The sequence below is a fragment of the Zonotrichia leucophrys genome, chromosome 6, assembly GCF_028769735.1.
Source record: "Zonotrichia leucophrys gambelii isolate GWCS_2022_RI chromosome 6, RI_Zleu_2.0, whole genome shotgun sequence".
NCBI lineage: Eukaryota > Metazoa > Chordata > Aves > Passeriformes > Passerellidae > Zonotrichia > Zonotrichia leucophrys.
This window is the reverse complement of record NC_088176.1, coordinates 10,168,694-10,189,432: the sequence shown is the minus strand read 5'-3', so window position 1 is coordinate 10,189,432 and position 20,739 is coordinate 10,168,694. Positions and strand designations below refer to the sequence as shown.

The window sequence follows — 20,739 nt, the reverse complement described above, 5'->3', positions numbered from 1 at the left end:
GCGGGGAGCCCGGGGCTGCGCTGCCCGGTGCGGGCTCCGGCATTCCGGTCACGGCAGCGCGGAGCCACCGGCGTGACCGGCATCAGCCCGCGCCGCTCGCTGCTGCGGGCTCGCCCTGGCCACCCAGCCCCTTGCCCTGCTCCCAGCTTGGAATTATCTCCATCCTGTGCCTCTCTTAGGGTGCAGGAAATTCAAGATTGCTGCCTTGAACTTTAGGCTCCAGAAAGGAGGATTTACCATGGCCTTTTGGGAGTTCGTCCCTCGCTGTTGGTCAGTTTTCGTCTCTCATTGAAAAGCTTATTTAAGAATTCAGAGCGGAGTTCTCAGTCAGTGTTCACTGCAGACTTCAGGGCAGGCAGTGTCTGCATGGCTGAACGATGGGATTTTGGCAGGGAAGCCTTGGAGTGGCTCTGTCAGGAGGGCAGAGCATGCCTCTAAAGCAGCAGCACAGTCGTGGAGGTGGGTTGCCTCTGTTTCTGTCTCAGCATCATTATGTTACAGGCAGGTTGAGCCTGAATCTGCTGGTTTTCATTCACATGTCCTGGACTCGTGTCTGGAGGGTAGTGATGTGATACCAAGTGGAGGGAAAATGTGTAGGCATGCCTCATCTGTGTAGTTCCACTATGTGGAGGAGTTTAGTTTAAAAAAAAACAAACAGATAAAATCAATGGCAATGAATATCTGGGCCAAAAAATGAATGGCCAAGGGTTATAAAAGCATGAATGTATAGAATTGCTGAATTGTGTGGGAGAAGTTGCTGCTTAAATGAGCTTTGGTACCAGAGGAATGAAGCTGACAAATGTAACCTCAGCCTTTCAAAGAGCGCTTCGGTGTGCCTGGGGCAGCTGTCTCGCTTACCTTCTGGTCCAGTTGCTGATGACTGGAGTGAAGCACAGGTGTGGCAGAGGCACGGTTGTGTGTGATCTGCTGGGAGGGGATGGTGGTGGCTTTTGGGGGGAGTGGTGCAAGACGGGGCAGGTTCTGCCTGTGTCTGCTTTGACAGCAGTTCTGCTGTGAAAAACTCCCTTTTGCCTCCCTGCCAGGGTTTGCCGTGTACCAGGGAGTTCTCAGGGCTGCACACCCGGTCACTCCAGTGGCCTTGCTGGCTGGAAACTGTGTGAACAAATTGTACAAACCTCCTTGGTGGCATCCAGTCCTTGCAGGGAAAGAAAGTGTCAGCCCAGGGGACAGCCTGAGCTCTTGGGCTGTTATCAGACAAGCTCCTCAATGCTGATTTGAGTAAGAAGCGTGTGCATTTCTCAATGAAACAAAATGATAGTTGTGTAACTAATAGAGTATACCAGTTTTAAGTTTAGATGTTGTCATGTTAATACTTTTAGTGTTAGTTGCATTATTTCTCAGAAGATATTATTACTTGAGTTTAATTTTTGCTGGAAGAATATGAAGTCCCAGGCAGGAGGGGGTGGGCTGCTTAGGGGCTGAGTGTTTAATGATAGAGGTTAGTGCACGACGATGATGATGATGAAGCACGTCCTTAAATCCTGACCAATAGATGGAGTGCTGCTATGCTTTAGGATATCTGGGGATTTAATGGTCTCTTGGTTAAATCAGTCATTATCCTTGACTCTTTCCTGAGGATTGTGGCAGCTGACATTATTTCAGGGAAAGGTGATTTTAGGGTGGTGCATGCAAGCTGCCATGTACCCCACAATCATGTAACCCCAAGAGAAGGTCCAGGGGTGCCTCTGACCCCGCAGGCTTTGCAGTGCTTGCAGGGAGGTTGGGCTGGAGCGATCTGGGGGCACGGGGCAGTTTCACTGCCTTGGCCAGCAAGGTGTACTGCAGCCCTTACAGTGCCTGCTTATGAAATGGGCTGGGACAGGGCTGGCTGAGCCCAGCTGGGCTCGGTGGAGCTGTGCTGGAACGGTCCCTGTTGCATGTGATGTTAGAGGTGACATTGCACGCAGGGGCCGCCTGCTTTTGTTCAGCTCCACTTGCTAGAGGCCAAATGACCTGGCATAAGACTATTTGCTGTGAAAATCATGAGAAATTAACATGTAAGAGTGAAAATCGTGAGAAATTAACATGTAAGAGGCGACAAATGAAAACTGTTTTAAGAACGGCCGGCATTAGTTTGTTTCCTTTTGTAAGGGAATGTTTTACGGATCAAGAACGGAACTGAAAGAAGGCAAAATGCTGCTGGTTTTTCCCTTGTTAAAATCATCATTGCCAGTTAAAACTGCAGTGCTGTCCTTGCTGTGCTGTGGATGGTGCTGGAATGATAATGCTTAAAAAAACCAATTTTAATTTAGGGGGATAACTTGTTTCACTTTAAAATGGTGCATAAAATTGCCTTTTTGCTAGCGCTTTTTAAACTGGATATGAATTCTAGTTTCTTTAAAAAATGTCCTGTAACTTTAGCAGCCATAGTAACCTCTGGCTAGTATTTCCCTTGTAAATCAATTTTGCATTTTCATAGTGCTGCTGCTTCAGAAACCGAGTTGGTCATTGTTTTGGTATTGACTTAGAAGAATGCAATCTATATTTTTTCATGGCATTGCTTCCCCTTACATCACAGGCTTTTCTTCAAGCTATGTTTTGAAATGCCTGTTGCCATATGAGAGATGGTGGTGTGGCTTCTGCTTGGATTCTTGGGGGTTAGTTGTCTTTTGTGCAGTGTTTTTTGGCAGATGATGATGAATAAAAACTACTTGACCCTTAGGGAACAAGCAGTAACTTACTCATTGTGTGTTAATATTAGTTCTGTTTGCCCACAGAGTCTACTCTGCTTCTATACTAACTCTGAGTCACTTGACATGTGGGAAAACACTTTTGTTTCTTTTCTGTATTCAAGATAACACATATCATTGTACATCATCACAGATGGGATTTTGAGGTATTTAATTTAAAGGTATCCTAGGAAGTATATGGCTTTTTTGCAGATAATTTGTGATCCAGATTATTAATTAAGAGAAACAAATTTTAATTGGTTAGATAAGAAAGTATGTTCAGTTATGGCATGCTCTTAATCTGGGCTGGTGGCAGAGGGGTGGCAGTTCAAAACTGCAGAGTAAACTGGAAAATGTTGGCTACTAAAAACTTGACATTTTCTACAGATTCATTGAGAAGTTGAATAGTGGGAGAAGGCTTGAGTGCATCACACCTCAGTGGGAGGGTGATGGCTCCAGGTGTTTTATTGCCCCCTGGATCTTTACAGCCTGGTGAATGTGATGTAGGAATCTGTTTATTTAGGACTCTGGGAGCATATTAAACATCGTTTGTGTCTTATGGTGGTAATGTCAATTCCGCTCGACAAGGATGCAATCGGCTGTTACAAAGTGCTAATTAGGGAAATATTCTAATAGCCTCATTCATTGTTCTCGTCTGTTAAACTGTTGTGGTCTTGGCTAGGAAGAAACTCTTTTCTTGCCTTGTATTGTCTGGCGTGTTAAAATCCAAGTGACATCAAAGCAGGAGGCAGCTTCATGTGAGTCAGCAGGCTGAGGTGAAATCCGTAAATCACAGGCTGGTGCGAGAGCTGGGGCTTGCTTTGTAGCATCTCATGTTGTGTTTTCTTGACCCACAGCAGCTGACAGCTGGTAAATCCCTTCTCCCCTGTGCAGCTGGAATCTCCTGAAGTTATTCTGCAGCTGAAGTACGTGGCAGCCCTGAGCAGCCCGGAGCTGACAGCAGCACGCTGCTGTGCCATTGCTGCCCCGAACAGTACCTGGTGTTCCTGCAGCGCTTCAGCCCGGAGCTGGGCTCTGCTCTGTTGGCCAGAGAGGGTTCACTGAATTGCTTTGGAAATCTCTGCTGGTTGTCTTCATCTATACCTGTAATAACTGATCTGATCTCACACTTTTTTTTTTTTTTAAATGCATATATTCAAGTGTTAAATGATACGGGAGTTTCGTTGTTTTGCTTCTGTGTGACTTTTTTTTTTCCTCGTATCCCTGTGCATATTATCCATTGCTATTACACTAAACACAGCCTAGGTCAGAGGCCAGGTGGACCTGCATATTCTGATGCAAATGCACAGTAAATGGAAGGATACCTGCATACCCCTGTGGTAAACAGAGTGCAAAATGGGAAAGCTTACTTGATGGGTAAAGCTCACTTAACTATTCAATGCAATCAAAACAAGGAAGGAAAAATCTAATTATAAATATATATTATATTCCCCCCTACAAATGTAGACCAGCTTTTTTTTTTTTTTTTTTTTTTTATTTTGGACAGCTCTAGAAGTCTTGGCAGAATTCTGTGGGAGCAGTTAGTTTGGTGCTGAGGTTGTCTGTGTGATTAAAATAAATAGTTTCTAGAGCAATGTAAATTATAAATTGGCTGGATTCAAAGAGATTGCTGGTATTAATGTAAGTCATTTCATATAATCCAGTATCCCAGTACTGTCTTAACAACCCATATGATGTTTTAGTCTTTATGGATGTATATACAAAAAACCTCTGTATTTATAGAGAGCATCACTAAAGGCCACAAAGTCAAGTATTTGAAAGCTGGGTAGTGCTTTCCAAAGAAAATATCCTCAATTTAAAAATTAAATTACAGCATTGGAAAGTACACTTAGGAGCCCTGATGTCAGAAAGAGAGAAGTGTTTTGGCTCAGATGCTTCAGATCTAGCAGACACTTAGCAGAGGCAACCTTCAGCCTAACGTGAAAAATTAGGTGAAATTGAAAATAGAATTTTGGGACGGAAACAGTGGACAATACTAGGTAGTGCATCCAGCTCTGTCTAGAACTGAATACAATAACTTGAAAGTACTGACCTCACAAGTACCTCTGTTTTTTCCTGACTCAGATACACAACCATTTTTAGGAGTGTTAATGAATTGCATAACAATTTCTCTAGGCTCCTGGTCAATGCTAAAACAGGGGTAAAACACAATTTAAGCAAGCTGCCTTTTAATATTATTTAAACTATTGCTACACACCAGGCAGCATACCATATTTGCTGTGTGTCCTAAACCACCAAAATCTAACCTAAATTTTTTTTTCTTGGAACATACAGACTTTATACAGCATTTGAAGGTGTGCCCTGTGGAAGGTCAGATCAAGTTTTCTCAAGTTATTATTTTCAGCTGTATTGACTACAGTTCTTTGAAGGTACTGAGATTTAGGGTGTAAGAACTTGTGTATGAATATAATACCTGGCATGCCTATGCTACATTTGCCTGTGTAGCTCTCCTGATACAGCATTACTGTAATAATAAATTAATACTAGTTCAATATATATTTCTGTTACTGTGCTTAAATTGTGATAGTACCCACAACAAGCTCATCATCCTGTTTCAGATCTTGATTGCAGATGAAGCTTTGCACTAAATACCTGGTTAGGGGATAATTGTCCTCGTAGTGCTCACAGTTCACCTGTACAATTTCTGGCTTTCAGTTGCAACTGTCTTTAAATGCCTAAATATGCCTAAACATATAGGCAAAGGCAAAATGCTTCTGGTAACCCAAATGGTTTTGGACCCAGCCATCAGGGCAGAAGGCAAAGATGTTCATGGTCTTTAATTCACCCACTAAAGAGAAGCTTTTCCCCCCTAGAGCAAACTGTGTCTTTTCAGGCCAAAGTCTTTGTAACTTTCTTATTCCTAAAGTTACTGAGGTTGTAAAAGCATTTGTGGGTATGTGTTAATTTTTTTCCCCCTTTCCCACCAGTGGGCATAATACTGAGTACAAAATGAGATTTCTTACTGATGTGCTGATTGGAATGGGTTGGCTGTGCAGAGCTGTTTGTCTTTGACACGTAGCTGACTTGGCATTCAAAGGACACGTGCATGTTCTGTGTTAAATGGCTTAAGGACTGGAGTGACACAGTTGGAGGGCTTGGCAGATACCTCTGTGTGTGCATGATTTGGAACAAAAAACTCCATCTTCCAAGACAAACTGTCCAAAGCAGATCTCTCAGTCAAAATTTCATAAATATTTTTATTGCAGAGATTTAATTCTGAGCATCTCAAGAAGAAAAAAGGACTTGTGATGCATGTTTTAATAATGGCTAGTACAATGTTTTGTAAAGCCCAGTATGTCTGTGACCAGCAAAGCACTCTTTAGGTGTTTGTTTTGTTCCTTATCAACCTGATCAAAATTATGGGTCTGTATGGAGCAGGGAGAAAAATGCAGAAGAAATTGCAAATACATTGAAATTTATGGTGTTTCAAAATAAATAAATGAAGCCAACACAAAAGCAGAACCCAAACCAAGTGGTCTGGCAGTCAGGTTCCCCCCTCCATTTTTTTACTCTGTTTCAAACTTTGTTTAAATACTTCTGCAGCATGCTGAGAGATTGAATACATCTGTGTAGTGCTAGCATGAGAGAGTCTGTGCTCAAAAACAGGTTAGTTCAAAAAAAAGAAAAAAAAAAAAGAAAATCTTGAAATGAATCCAGGTAGCTTCCTAGTTAAAACATATCAAATAACATAAAGTATGTGAACTCAAGACAACTCAGTTTAACTATATAAAACATTCAAGCTGTAAAGCATCAGGAGGTTTTTTTTATAGGTGCCTGGATAATTTGCCCTGAGGTGGCAGGGGAGCAGATTGGGTTGGTTCCCTTTTTACATCAGATGTTTTCCTGTGAGCCAAGAACTTGGGGAGAAACTGAAATACTGCTTCCTCTTTAAAGGGCTGTTGCATTGTATACATTATGCTCTTTGTGTGTGTTTGCTAAAACTTAGATGTTTTCAAAGATCTGTGTCCCTCGTTTTAACATGTCCTAAGACAGCTCCTGGTGAAGGGCCGGATTTCAAAGACTGCTTAGTTCTTCTCAAGCACCACACCATTCAAAATGGAAACTTTTGCTGTCTGGTCAGCAGGAAGTGTTCTTTTTCCTTGCCATTCCTAACATGAGTGTTTTATTGCATGTCAATGTTTCTAATCAAATCAAGTGGCACTTAATGTATTGCCTGTGTCCTTCAGAGTATCTTAAGTCCCCAATTGCCTGGATCAAGGCACTGTCTCTCAAGCAATGGACCCAAAGTGGCAGATGGAGGCTGTCAAGTGTGGTTGTTATTTCTTCTGTACCAGAGAGGTGTCATCCAGCAAAGGTGGGCAACACTTCAGCCCAGTGCTTTGGGGAATCCTTGCTTGGATGTGGAGATTTCCATCTGAGGAGAGGTTTGGCAAACCCACAGGACAGACCTCGGGCTGAGAGGGAGGGAGAGCTCTCAATGGGGACGAGAGGTTGGAGCGCTCTGCTCCGCAGGCAGGGCCAGCAGCAGCCCGGGCTCCTCCAGTGCTCCCAGTGCCAGCTGCCTCCTCTGCCTGCTCCTTTCCTGGACCTGCAGGAACAGACAGCCTAGGCCATGTGTGTCAGCAGAGCAATGTGAGCATGGTGCCTTTCCAAGCACCTCGAGTGCTGTGTGGCACTTGTCACCGAGCTTGGCTCAGTGAGCTGTTTCACAGGAACCCATACCCCAGACCAAAGTAAATATACTTTTTGTCTTATTGTCTGGGTCTTATTGTCCCAGTACTTGTCTTAGGAGATTCTCTCTCTCCACTGGAAAAATGATCTGTTTCCTTATTGAAAAGAGTTGGAATTCTCCCCTTTATGGGAACAATATTTAAAAATTAAAACAAAAACTCCCACATGTATCGCTTCCTCTCCTATTAATATTAGTTACTCTATTGCATAAAACTAATGTACGTGCAATGTTGATTAAAAAGAATTGCCTAATGGTGTGAGTAAGAATAAAAGTTTATTTATAGCCTGGGCTAGCCTTTAACAAGAGAAAATAGCTTGAGGTATAGCATGTAACACTAGTGTCTGGCTACTATCAAACATGCTGCAAATATATAGTAACAGATATTGTGGGCAGTAAATTTATCTTTGTAGTAGAAACCTGATGTTGTTGCTATTCCCAGGGGCTAAGTTGAATTACATTATTACCAAGGCTGAGCTAACAGAGCTTTGCTTATAGTATACATACAGACAAGGCGGTTCTTCACAGAGAGGTGACCTCTGCTGTATTTTGGTTTCAGATTTCACAGGGACCTATTTCAAAGTTTTTTGCTTCAGTCCACACCCTGCTGGTAGCTAGCTATAAAACTCTCTTTGAAGTAAGTAAAAAAAAAAAAGTCTGTCCTTTATTACTTTAATAAAGTCAGATAAAGGTCATTTGTTTACTCATTTTGTGATATACACTGCTGCCACTGTTCCTTGTCAATACAAGTGATACTTGAAAGATGGAACTAAAGCTACAAAATTACTGGTTGCAGTGTGCAAATGCATAGTGTAAGTAATTATCTTTTTTATGGGTCTTTTGTTTATTAGTTAACTTGGAGAATGTGCATGAGCATATATTTGTGCTAGAGAAGCTATTATGGTTGACATGGCATAATATAGTGTACTCCCTCCAAGGTTATTCTACACTCTCTCTAAACTTTTTTTGTGTTTCTCTCTCTCTCTCCAAAACCAATTTAAAGAGCCAAATTAAAGCCCTGTAATCCTATTTAAGAGCTGTGTTGAATAAGAAGTCTGTATGTCACTGTTCCAATAAATATAATCACCTCTTTAGTGCAGTCACTCCTCTCTAGGACAGATTTCCATCAGATTGAAATATTTGGGTTGTACATTACAACCAAGCTGAAGAGGATACCCTGCTCTTCCCTCCTGGCCCTGCCTCATCCTCTCTTGTGCAAGCTCTGCTGCTTGCTGAACTTGTGCAATTTGCTGTGAATTGCAGCAGAAAAGCTCCTCTCCCCCCTCTGACTGCATCAACTCTCTTCAATAAGTTGAATTAGCTCAAGAGAGGTTTGAGTGAGCGCTGGGTGTGTACAAGGTGTCGAAGGCAATGGGGAGGAGCAGGGAAAAGGGGGGGTGAGAAGATGGGGCACTGTCAGTGCTGGGCTCCAGGGAGACTCCAGCCCCTTGATCCTGGTGGGATGATGCTCTGCAGCACTGGGAGGTGTCAGTGAGCACTGCAGGGTGGGAGAGCAAGAGTGATCAAATGTTTTCTCTGGGCTTTGAGATACAATTTAGCAGCCCACAGATTGCAAGGTTCCCCATTACCCTCCCAGTGCGCTCAGAGTCTGAGTGGGAATAGTCATGTTTAAAGGCAGATTCTGGGATAAATGCAATGTTTTGGCAAAACAACATAATTTAAAAAATATTTTAATTAAAATAATCTCAGTATGCTAGGCATATCCCAGCTCTGTGTGGCTTTCCAGTGGGTGACAGTCCTCTGTGGTGTGCTGCTCTTGGGCACTTGGTGTTGCTTTCCACAGCATCCTCCCCTTGCCTCCAGAGCCTGCACTATCCATGCATAGCACAAGATGCACAAATAAATTTTCTATAGTAAAACTCAAAGGTTTGCACTACTGAGCAGTGCATACCATTGCTTCTCTTACTTTTTCTTTATTTCATAAGTTATATATAAGAAGTAGAGGCTAAACACTGTCATAGCAGAACTTTATTACATCAGGTAGGCCACACTGTCTATATGTATAGAACAAATTCTTTCTTTGGTGAGAGAGAAGGGTGGGGCTGCTCTTGGTTCTAGTAATGAACTTCTGCATATGTTTACAAGATAACTTTATATATAATAAAGAATTCAGAATTCCATTGAAGGAAATGTATACAAATAAGTTGCTTAGCATATCTCAGCGAGCTGCCCAAAATGCTAATTCTAGCTTGCAGTCTCTTAGGTGCCTTTCACAATGGCATTGCCTCTCTTCTCTTTGCATCCAGGTTCTCATCAGTTAAAGAAAGTGTAAGAAAACCTGGCAGAAGAATTGTTTTAGGAGTGTAATGCTGAGCTCCTAGCAGCAGAAAGCTCTTTGCTGCTGGAGTTGACTGAAATCGTTCCAGGGCATCTCTGTGCAGGTGGTGGTGATAGAAGCTCTCAGTGTGAGCAGCTGTCCTGCAGATAGCACTTTATTGTCCCCACTGCCAGATCCTCCCAGCTTTCCCCTGCACCTCTCTTGTCCTTTTTTCTCCTCTTCTAGCTGCAGAGAAGGATTGTCTTCCAAAGTTTGCATTTGCTCTGCTTCATATGATATGCAGGCTTCAGTGTAGAGACTTAAGGAGTCTTATCAAAGTAATACTGGCTCAGTCAGAGTAAAGATGCTTTAGTTAAATAGACTATGGCTGTGTTTAAAAATAACTGCTCTAGCTGTGTCAGCGTGTTGGACGACCTGATACTGACTTCAACAGAAAGAGCTTCTGAAATTTACTTTGCCTGTTGCAGTATTGCCCCAGTGTGAGCGTGGTTACTGTTGGTAGCATTTCAGTGTTAGATGAACCGAAACAGAGCCCCTGAATTTTACAAGTGAGCAGCCAAATGGCTTCAGAGAGAGCTTGTTGTAGTGGGCACCTTTTCAATGCACAAACAGGAGAAGCAGCAGTATTTTTCTTGATCACATTGTGAAAATAGCAGTGCCTGGGTTTGGGTGCAAACACCACCCTCGTTTAAGCTCCGTTAGTTTTGGGTTCTCAGCTAGCTGTAGTGGAAAGGTGGTGTGGGTATTTTCCAGCCCGGGATCTGTGTGTGACTCCATGCTTGCACACATGTAGCCTGTTGCTTTCTTGTCATGGTATGGTGTGTGGAGGGGCTTTCTAGTAATTACTGTGCAGTTGTCTCATTTTGCCCAGCCCTGGTGTGTCTCTGACTTCTGCTGCCTTTCTGAACACTCATTTAAAACACTGATGTTCTTAAAAACTCTGGGAGAGCTTTTAATGAGAACTTTTTGAAAATACTTTGTGTATCTGATGTTTATTCTGTGTTTTACAGTTCTTGTCATGTGTGGGTTTTCTGTCCTTTTTTTTTTCTTGGCAAGGAAGACAGTAGTACATTCTTGTATCAAGAGGAAGAGTATTAAGCCTACTCATAAAAAGAAGATTTATTATCAAATGTAGTTTTTTTCATTTTGTCCATTGGAAATTATGGTTTTTTTTCAACTCTAACCATACCCAGATTACTGGCTTCATTCATGCAGTTGTATCAAGTTTGGATGCTTTGTTAAATTATGACTCCTGAGGGTTTTCTGTTACAGAGGTTTCTTCAGTCAGGGGAAATGAGGGTATAATAAAGAGGATTCAAGGACCGGACACAATGATTCCATATAACTGAAACAAACAATGCCAGATTTGGCTGATGTTGGATTTTCCATCAAACTTTTTTATTGGCGTTCATTCATTTTACTTTAAGCAGAGTTTAAAATTGAGGCAGTTTCAGTGCCTGAAGGAACTGAGGGACCAATAGCAGATGATTTGGGCAATACTTTTTTAATCACTATATCCTATCATTGTGCATTTATTTTGAATTCTGGCTTACTCAGGAAGTTGCCTTGATTCAAATGCCATTAGAGCAGTAAATCCAACAGGAGACATCCAGATTCACTGAAAGGACTATCACTAAAGCCAGTGTAACAAACCTGACTGTGCCTGGGCTTTCTGAAACACTGATTCCAGGCATTGAGCTCGTGCTCAGTGAGAAGCAGTGCTGCTTTCTGGAGAGTGAGTACCTGACCTTCACTTCTGTAGCCTCTCACTTGCTGCAACTCCCTTAGCTGTTATTGGTAGTATATTTTGTGTTTTACCACACTTATAAAATGTTATTAACTGTAATGTGCTAAAATAGGGATAAAATAATCAGAGTGTGCTTCATGATGCAAGCAAAATTGCTGTGAGATTTTATAAATAAATGACTGCCAGCCAGAAATACAGTGTGAAGCAAGAGCACAGGGTATGCTGGTAGCTCCCTCTCTTTCTCATGTTCAGCACTGCCAGAAGGGGAATGATGCTGAATCTGTTTTTCACTGCCTCTGCTATGCCAGAACATTGGATTTTCGGGGTAGAGAGTATGCACTACTGTAATTTTCTGCAGATAGTTCTCAAGGAGAGAGAGGAGGAGAAAAAAGTAGTATTAGTTTTGACATTTACAAGCTAAGAGGTACTACATTAAGCTGAAGTTGAAACTGTAGCTGTTGTTTAAATGTCTTTTAAATTATTTTAGAATGCTTTGGGGTGTTTTTCCTATTCATTTCTGTGTCTTTGCTCATTGGTGAAATCGGATGCATTGGTTGATACCCAGCACACAAAACTCTTTCCTCTTCCCATCTTTTCTGTGTCTGATCTTCAATGTACCTTATCCAATTCTTTATTCACAGAAATCTAGGAGAAACTTTCCTAATGCTCTTTCTCTTATTAGAGAAATAATAGTGGCATCAATAATGAACAATTGTTCAATGGCAGAACTTTAGATGTTCCTGCATCTTTTCTGTCTTCAGTGGCTTAGAAGTAAAAATGAAAGCCCTTGCAGTGACCTAACATGTAGCACTTTGGAAGATAAAAACTAGATTCATCATGGAGCAAAAAGCTGTATGTGATCTGAGATTAGCACTAGCATCCTTGTGCATTATGGTCAAATTTATTGGACTCAATGTTTTTAGTCTTTTTATGCAGTATGTGGTAGACGAGGATTCTACTTGATGAAAGAAAGAAGGCAAGCTGACAGAAGGAGTAAAACTACATATTGCCCCAAGGATAAAATTTTAGAAATATTTCTCTGGATTCCAGCAATGGGCATTACATAAGAAAGAAAAATGTCTGCCCTGAAGTGCCTAAGTTATTGAAGCATTTGTAAAAATAGGATTTGTCTGTCCAGAAATTTATTGCAATGTCTACTTCTGACCAGAGGTGACACGAGTGTGGATGCTTTGTAAAGTCCCACTCATCTACAGGAACCTGTGGGTTTTGAGGCTGCAAGGTTGTGTAACATGGTGTGAAAAACATAAAAGGTTGCAGCTGATATCTTCAAATTATTTATTTACCTTGCAGTTGGGTGAAATTAAGTTTCCTGAGAGGTCTGAGTGATGTTATTTACTGTAAGATAATCTGATCTTGTAGTTGTTTGTTCTTTGTGGTGAACTGAGCTAGCACAAATGACCAAAAGTGTGCAGTTAGGCAGCTCTCTAATGAGAGGGCTCTCTTTGGTGTATTTGGTAGGTCAGCATTGAGGAGTGGTGGCTGTAAAAGCAGAGAGGAGAGCTGTCATCCCTGTGAGATGCAGAGACTTCCTTGTAGCATCTTGTGGGGAGGAATTTGCACTGGACTCAGACCCAGGATGTTCTCTTGAGGCACAGCTCTTTGTTTGGCTCAGCCCTTCAGGGAGCAGAAAGGCAGGAGGTATTCACAGCACTGTTTGTGGCCAGCCAAGGCCTTCCACTTAATCACATTCCTGCTTTGAATTGCTGTTTGGAGAACACTGAGGATGCTGGAAGCCTTAAAACAAGGCAGACTCCAGTCAGGCTTGGCTGGCTAATTGAGGTGCCCCAGCAGAGCAGTGAATCACACACTGGGGTTGTTATTCCTGCATACAGATTCTTGGTACCAGGGGCCTGGATCTGTGGCTCCTCTCAGCTCTGTGCAGATAACACCCAGATAACAACTCTCTTAATTCTCAGCTCGTTATTCAGATTGCTGTTCCATTTAAATATTCTGTCTGCACTTTGGCTTAATCTCTGAGAAGACTTGGGCTGTGAGGTTTTTTCTTTAAAACTTCTTAACACAAGCTGTGTAAGTGCTGCAGTATGTTATTTTTCTCCTTTTAAGATCTTTTATCCCATACTGATGTGACAGCTGTTCATGTTCACCCATCTTGGCAACTGTGAAACCCTACCTGTGAAGTAGTTGGCAAATAGTAGATGAATGGAGGTTTTGCCATTGATTCATTAATGAGTCCAGAAACCACCTGTTAGGTTTTGGGTTCTCAAGCAATTCCATTTATTTGTCTTCCTTCTGAAGAAAATAAACAAATACTCACTCATCCTCATTTGTTTCTCCTACCCTCATCCATAGGTAGGCTTCTCAAACTGGGATTTCTTTTTTATTTATTAAAGAAAAGACTTTGCTAGCAAGACTCCTGTTATAAATAGCAGGTGAGTGCACCTACACATCAGGGCTCTCTTTTTAAGTGAGGCTGTGGCAGCTGAAGTTGGGGGGTAATTTTTGAATGCTCTGCAGATAGATTGCATGGTGGGCAGAGCCTCTCACCTGCATCACACCCACAGACCAAAGCAGCTGGAAACCCTTGGGGGGAGCAGAGCTGAGCTCAGAGCTTGGGCCCTTCAGCAGCCTCTCACTGAAGAAGCCTTTCCTTGAGGAGCAGGAACAAGTGCTCTGCTCGCCTCTGGGCTCAGAGTTTGTTTATCCATCCTTCCCAGAGCTTCCTCTCTGAGCAAGGTGTAGCCACACTTAAAATCATCCTGATTCCCCCACTAAAAACAGTGTTTCTACAACCATGCATGTATATTTAATCCTGCTGAAAATGATTCTCAAAACAGATGTTTAAAGCTCTTGTTAAAGGTCACTTGAGACATTTTAAATAGTTGTGTAAAATTCCAGTTGTCCTGTTGTCCTGCCTCCAGAAGCAATGTACCTGTTGGTTAGAAATTGGCTGGTCGTGAGAGGATTTTAAAATTTCACCTCCATTCACATCATCTGACACAGAATTTCTTAGTGAAAGTAGGACTTTCCCCTGTTTTGATTTTTATTTTTTGACTTTTTCATCATTTCATATGACCTTTTTAATACCTTGCTTGGAAAAGATAATCTAGATTAATCAAATATATGAGCTTTACCAATAAATGTAGGTGCTCCTGCATGGTGCTGTCCTCTGAAGGAATTACTTAGTTTTATTTTTTAAAGGTCTAATCAAAAGATAATTTGGGGAAAGGGATTGCTTTCTTTTCAACTGTTGGTTCTCAGTGATGTCACTGAGAACTAAGCCAGCTTTTCAAGTATTTTTGTCCTTCAATAAATTCATTGCTAAGGGAACAGTCTCAGTAACCACTGAACATTTTGGGGGGTTTTCTACTTTAACTTCCTATGCTCATGGATGTGGAGTGAGAGTAATGATTATAAAGAGAGACCATTTTTCTTAAGCAGTGGATTCTCTGTTCTTATGAGTAAGGAGTGTGTTTGTTAAGAGGACTGTTCTTAATTAATTCAATACTTGGCTATCAAATATCGTGAAAATCTCTTGGGTTCAGGTGTGGAATGATGCAGTCAGTCTTTCTGTACTGTTTCTCTTCTGTTTTGAAAAGAGTTTGAGCTTTATTCTAATTTTCTTGAGGCTCTAGATAGGATTTTATAAACCAGCAAGCATGAAACAGTGGAGTTCTTATTCAGACTTTACTGATTTTGAATTTAAAACTTTTCTGTTGTTTCTGCTCTTTTTCTTGGTTCCTCAGGGTTTTATCAGAATTATAAAACCTTCTATATTCTAAGCAATTCTATAGTACACCAATTAAATCTTTAATTTATATTTTGATTGCCGTAGTGAGAGTTCTCTAAATTTGTAAGAGATTTCAAGGATGATATTATTAATCAAAAATTTTGGTATGTTTAGTTGACTTTTCATTTTCTTTACTTAAAACACTACAAATAATTGCTTAGAGTGTCTACAGTTTCCACAGTTCTGCAAGCAGATTTGTAGCACTATTTTTGCACTTTGAAAATTAAATTACAAGTCAGATGCAGTGCTAGCTAAGTATTGTTTGTAGCAAGGAAACCCAGTCTAGACTTGATTGTAGCCTGCATCATTGCCTTCTCACAACTGGTAATGCACTGAGCTGCTGCAGAGCAGGGTTTCCTCAGCACCTGATCAGGGTTTTTCTATAACAGTGTGCTTGAATTATTTTTTTTTAATTATTTGTGAAAGGGGAGGGCATGCAACTTTTTCAGTTCTAGGAAACATTTTCTTTGTGAGTTAGGAGACCTAGAGAAAACATAGAAAGTGAGTGAAATTCACATAGAGAGAATTTTTCCTTAAACACTGGGTTCAGGATGTAGGCCACATCTGTAATCATGTTTTTAGAAATGAGTCCATATTAAATGGATTCTCTGCCAACAACATCTGGTTGCACTTTATGTACGTGTTTTCTTTCATAGAGAAAGCAAACCATATGACATAACCCCAGCCAGATAAAATGATTGTTTATAATACTTTGTTTATTTATATAGCACCACAAGATGAAATACATCTTCATCTGAAAAACCTTGCAGCAGATTACCAAGGTGAGCAGATGACATCTGCATTTCCAGATGGCTGGTTTGGGGCACTGTGTTGTGTGGTTTTTAAGCCCTGCTTAAAGGCATATAAAATTAGAGGCTGAATTTGGTAATTGAATGGGGGCTAATAATTCCAGGTGCCTTCATGGGGAATGTCCCATATTCTGTAGAGGGGCTGTGATGCTGGAAGTGCTCCTGATGCTTTGCATGGGGTCAGAAGGAGCATTACTGTGCAGTGACAAACCTTCACAGACACAATGCCTTTAGGACTGGTAGTAGCCCTCTGGTAGTGGCCGCTGCTCTGAGTAAAATTTGAGAGCAGAGATTTTTATTAAAATGGGCAGCCCTGCAGTTGCTGTGCTGAGCATGAATTGCTCAGAGTAATTTCAGCAGGCTGATCTTACCTGGGCTCTTAGAAGTGGCTTCTTTGCTTACAAAACTAGCTGTGTGTGGGACTGGTAGTGCTCCAGCCTGGACTCAGCTCTTGAGCCCTGCTTGGAAACAAGCCACAAGATAAGAGCTGGAAATACCTTGCAGACATCAGAGTGTGATATCCTGTATTAAGGAGTGCTGGGCTGTGATGCCCTGGGAGCAGGGGGAGCTCCCACTGGGGTTTCAGCTGCTGAAATCCCAAACAGCAATCTCCTCAGCACCTGCCTGCCCAGGTATTGAAGGGTGTCACCTGTGTCTTTGTCACCTGAAAGCTGAGCCACCTGCAGCTGTAGAAGAAGCTGTGTTTAACTGAGCATGGATGGTACTGTACTCCTGAATCTGAGATATTCGGAAGGAGGAATTTCCACGTAGGCCAGCAATTATTTCAGAAATAGCTTCAAGTATCAAAAGCTCGATGGGAGCTTTTCTGCCCTGCCAGACTTTGTGTGTCAGTGAGGGACATACTGGGGAGGGAGGCAAATGTCATCTGCTGCACGGTTTATTTCTTCCCTGAACAGATTTCTATCAAATGTGCACAAGGAAAGAGCATTTTGACAATTTGTACCCAGATAAAGTATCCTTGTGTGCTTGATGATCTCAACTGAGGTCCAGGGTGTCTTTCATTCTGCATTTCTTAACTGATTATTCATACACTAAAGCTGCTTAGAATATGCAGTACTCAACAAGTAATAATTTATTTGACTCTTTGCTGCAACTGATTAACTTTTCTGTTAACAGCATAGCTTCTTCTTTTGAGCCAGTCAAAAAAATGACAGTGGTTTTGAATGGATTTTTCTTGCATTACCCAAACAAACCAGAAATTTAAATATTGTGGCTATTAGACCTTTTAAAATTAGGCACCCTAATTAACAGAGCTAAACATGACTTAATTACTTAATGTAATTAACAGAATATCTATTACCTTTTTAGTTGCTAAGCTAAAAGGTTTTTACTCGAGTACAAGCTTTTGCTGTGCATGATGACCCTTTAAAGGCTTTTGGGACTCTGTCCAGCTGGCAGCTTGGCATTGCTGAGCAGATGTGGCTGCTCTCTGGAGAGCTGATCTCTCCTGCTTAGCTTTATTAATTCCTGACATTCATATTGATCTGTGGGTCCAAACAAAAGTAAAGAGTCTCAGGTGGAAGTGGCATAGTGTGTAGCTTCCTGTTGGCCTTTTCTTGCTATTTTCAGGATATATTTCGGTATTTTTAGTCTTAGCAGCTCTTATTTTGTTGTATGTGCATGTGCATGTTTCACTGTTTCTTGGCTTCATGCTCAGTTCTTGGTGATTCATAGAGCATCAAAATGCACAGAAATCATGTTCTCAGCACTTTGGAAGACCTCTCCAAATAATTCTGCACGCTGGTTGTTCACAGGAAGCAAGTGGGCGTGCTGGAAGAGCATTCAAGTTTCCCGAAAGTGCTCATGATCACTGAGGAACTGCTGTGCAGCTCCCTTCTGAGAAGCAATCTTCACTTCTTCCAATTATTTAATAATTAAAATATTGAGGTTGGGAGGAAGTCCATTTTCCTGTAATAAGGCCAGGTGGTGTTGAAAAAACAGTTGAAAATGTGTGCTGGTGGACTGAAGTTTGGTTTTTCCTGAGATGTACTTTATATCCATAAAAAGCAAACAATAGTAAGTTTGACAAAAGTGACAGATTTTTCTTAGTGTGGGGAGAGTTGTAGTCAGATGTTCTGTGCATGGGAAGTCTTTGTGGGCCACCCATCAGTGTATTATTATCACAGTAGTAAAATGAAGATTTTTTTTTTTATGTTTATCAAATTCAAGAGGAAATTTGAGGAGTTTATGAATCAGAAGAGTATGACCAGAGCTGGCATGTTGGAGGCACTGATCACAGGTGGTTGCAGGCTGGTTCTGGAGGTCACAGTGGAGCATGCCAGTGGGCTGTGGATTTCCCCCCGAACCACACTCTGTCACAAATAAACATGGTTTTTATGATTATTGCAGCAAAGGCTCTGCACTAACACACACTGCTGACCTCATCCCAAGAAACACAGCACCAGCCAATTTCTGATATAGCTCGGGAAAAAACATTTGTTTAAATACTTACTGAAAACAGATGTTTGGGAGTCTTGTTGGGGTATATTAAAGTCTTCTGAAAAAAATTTAAATCCTGTACTGTAATTATAGTAGCTGATAGTTTATACCTTTCCAATCCTTGGTCTCTAAGGCCATGCTTTGATAATTTCTCCAAGGGAAGCACTTGCTGGTCAGAAAGTGGATTCAGATTGAGACCACCCAATAGTCACAGAGTAGAAGTCACGGCAATATGTGTGTTTTCATTTAGTATAAACATTTTTAACTTAATGACTTCCTGTTTCTAAGGATGAGAATAATCTTGCCTAAAAAAGGAGGAGGAGGAATATTAAAACAGGAAACTTACATGCATGACTGTAGTTTGCTAGCAAGCCTATAGGCTGATGCCAGCTTAGGAGAAAGCTCATTAGATGTTTTGATAATTGCAACTTGCAATTCCTAAGGTATTTGTCAAATAGTTATGGTTGTTTTCCTACAAACACACAAACTTGTTCATTTTGCCAGCAGAAATGGACCAAGTAACAAGAGTTTGTTGAATGGAACAGCAAGTGAGGGATGAGTTCATGTCAGGAAGACAGAAAGGGAGAATACAGACAGTGTTTTAAGTAGTGTCTTAATGAATGTTACACTGGATAGGTGTTCTGTTTAAGCAGGTAACAGATCCTTGTTTACATTTTGAAACCTGTTCTGGATAGGCAGATATTGCTATAAAAGAGTAAAAAGAAAAGCTTAGCTAAAACCTCACAATTAGACTTGAATCGTTTAAACATTCAGCAAATTCAAGCTGAAGGTGTCTGTCCTAGTTTTGTTCACTTTCCTAACTGAATTTGATGTACAAGTTCTCAATGTGACTGCCTTGAAAATGGCTGGTTTTTTTCTTGAGTTTGGCACTTTCAGCAGTGGTAAAAATTGAGTTGCAGAGATAGGTAAAGGCTTGTGTAAGTTGGCTGAGGTGCACCTACTCAGGGAATCTTACAATTCTGTAGTACTGTTTTATTTTAGACCTGGGTGTGGATTAATTCTGCTGGCCTTCAATGTGCCAGCGGAATTAATCCACAGCAGGGAAACCTTCAATGTGTATCTCATGCAGTTTTGCATCACCATTTATTGGAGTGTTCTGGTTGATCAGCACATGTTCCCTTCCCTCCTTTAAAGTAATTTTTGTTGAAGGGATCCGGGTGTGTGCAATAAAGGCTTTAGCCTAAGCTGAGGATCTTGTTAGAAATGCAGCTACTGAGAGGTGACTTTAAAGTTGTGCATTTATTTTCCTGTATTGTTACTTTCATAGATTTTCTTCATACCTTAAAACTAATAAAACCACAACATGAAATTTAGTATCTTGTGTTTTATCTGTAAGTGGCAAAAGGTGCTGGAAAGCAAAGCTGGGTGGCAAGTGAAGACTGCTGCAGTATACAGATTTTCCTGTTGCACTTAGACCTTGCAGTCACTGTTAGCCATAGTCGCCACTGAAATTCCTAATTTTTGATTTCCAGCCTCAATTCCTTAAGCTGTGGAACTGTTGCATTAAAAGCCTAATCTCCCTTTACTAACATTGTCATGAACTAAGGTTTTACGCTTGCTGAAATTTGTCTTAACAGCATGGGCAGTGGTGCAATGAATTTTTTAGTACCAGGCAAAGAGGACAGCAGTGGTTTCCACTGCCTCCCTGGCATGTCCAACCTGGGCATTCTTATCTATTCAGTTTTAGCCCTTCCTTTGGTAGGTCACTTGATTTCTGCACGGTTGGCTTGCTGTGTTAGGGAGAAGTGGGCTGAAATGCAGAAAATCTTACCTCCTAAACATGCCTGGAGTGTGTGCTAGGACTCATTTCCACAGCAGGGATTTGGAGGTTGGCTGCTTGCTCTGGGTATGGCTTTGTTCCTCTCTCCTAAGCTGGTGTGTGCTCCTCAGCACAGGAGCTTTTGAGTACAGCCACACTTTGTGGATGTTTTGGATACAAAATCAATCACACTTTGCTTGAATGAAAGTAAAGCATCAAACAAGGGTTGTTTTGCTTTTAGTGTTTCTAGCAGGGCAGTAAGAGGCAGCATCCTTCTATTTGGAGAAATACAATTCATCTCTCTTGCAATAACTCATAGAGTATGTTTGGTAAGGAAAGGCTTTGAGATTCAAAAGGGAAAAAAATACTTCATTATATATTTTATATATATATATATATGTATATATATCCCGCTGAATACAGGAGGTAATCTTAAGAAACTGTGTTCTTGCCAAAGACAAGATCAAAGTTACT

General features: G+C 41.2%; 1 protein-coding gene across 6 annotated transcripts in view; it reads left to right on the top strand.

Moving 5' to 3' along the window:
- The window catches only part of ADD3 (adducin 3), a 92,108-nt gene that overhangs the window by 884 nt on the left and 70,485 nt on the right, over positions 1-20,739 (top strand). The window contains exon 1 of one of the 6 annotated variants that reach the window (XM_064716432.1): positions 248-270. The exons of 4 other annotated variants lie outside the window; for them this stretch is intronic. The gene's annotated coding sequence lies outside the window, so the exon portion shown is untranslated. Of the gene's footprint in view, positions 1-247; positions 271-436; positions 460-20,739 lie in introns of those variants that run through there. One more of the 6 variants, XM_064716430.1, reaches the window with a different exon arrangement.